Source organism: Uranotaenia lowii, chromosome 2 (genome assembly GCF_029784155.1).
Source record: "Uranotaenia lowii strain MFRU-FL chromosome 2, ASM2978415v1, whole genome shotgun sequence".
Classification (NCBI taxonomy): Eukaryota; Metazoa; Arthropoda; class Insecta; order Diptera; family Culicidae; genus Uranotaenia; species Uranotaenia lowii.
Genome location: NC_073692.1, coordinates 199,530,900 through 199,531,857, shown reverse-complemented (window position 1 = coordinate 199,531,857; position 958 = coordinate 199,530,900). Strand labels below are relative to the sequence as shown.

The following is a 958-nucleotide window of genomic DNA, read 5'->3' as shown; positions in this document are numbered from 1 at the left end:
TTTTGCAAAACAAGTGCTTTTCAGCATCAAACAACACAGCAAAAAATAATGTGACGATGGCCGATGTAAATTGAGCGGATGTTAGCCACAATATGTAATATTATGATTTTTTTATTGTGATACTACTCAACTGTTCGTTTATTACATCTAATCGATGTACACAATTTTAAACATGTCTGTTAATGTAATATTACATCGTCAATGTAATCACATCGAAGCAGCTCATAACTGTCAACAAAATAATTTTCATATCCAAAACTCCGGAAGGGTTTCTGAGGCTCAGAGGCAACCAATCTACTGGTAAGATATATCGATTTGTTGCTTATTTTTAAGCAAATCCAGTGTTATTCACTGATTTTCATATTTTTTTGGTTCCAGAAAATTTATTCCGAAGAAAAAAAGTACAAAGAGTGTGGATAGGAGTTTTAAATCTTCAGAAAGGAGAGTAAGTCCTATTATGATTATTTTTTCATACCCGCTAAGCCTTGATATTCACGTTTTCTTTTATTTTTTTAGGCACAACGCAATATCCCGAGAATTTCTTCATGCCGAACATGCCGATCCGAGGCCAGTATCGAAATTCAGCGTCAGAAGAGACAATTGTTTTGTTCGGAGTCTGAAGTTAGACTTTTTTATAATAGCTACACTTTGATGTGATCGCTAAGGAAAGGCCAACAAATGAAAACCTCTAAACGTATCCCAAGGATAACAGATGCGTTTTATAGCGCTCATGAACTAAAATTGTGAAAATCCTGTTATTGAACTTCCAGAAAAATGGCTGTTGTGAAACATAACTTTAGCTATGAAGAGCCAAGTGTTTGCAATTAGATTAATATAAATCTGAACAAATCAAATTAGCAGTTTAATTGAATATTAACCCATCTGAAATGTCCCAGTAAATTATGCACAGATTCCTACAGAGTACAGAGTATCATTTGTTAGGCGAATTGTGATTTTT

General features: G+C 33.8%; 1 long non-coding RNA gene across 1 annotated transcript; it reads left to right on the top strand.

Moving 5' to 3' along the window:
• The first annotated feature begins 251 nt into the window (after positions 1-251).
• LOC129743706 (uncharacterized) lies at positions 252-667 on the top strand. The gene is made up of 3 exons (XR_008736658.1): positions 252-300; positions 379-445; positions 517-667. It is a non-coding gene; the product is annotated as an uncharacterized LOC129743706 (long non-coding RNA).
• Positions 668-958: the final 291 nt, after the last annotated feature.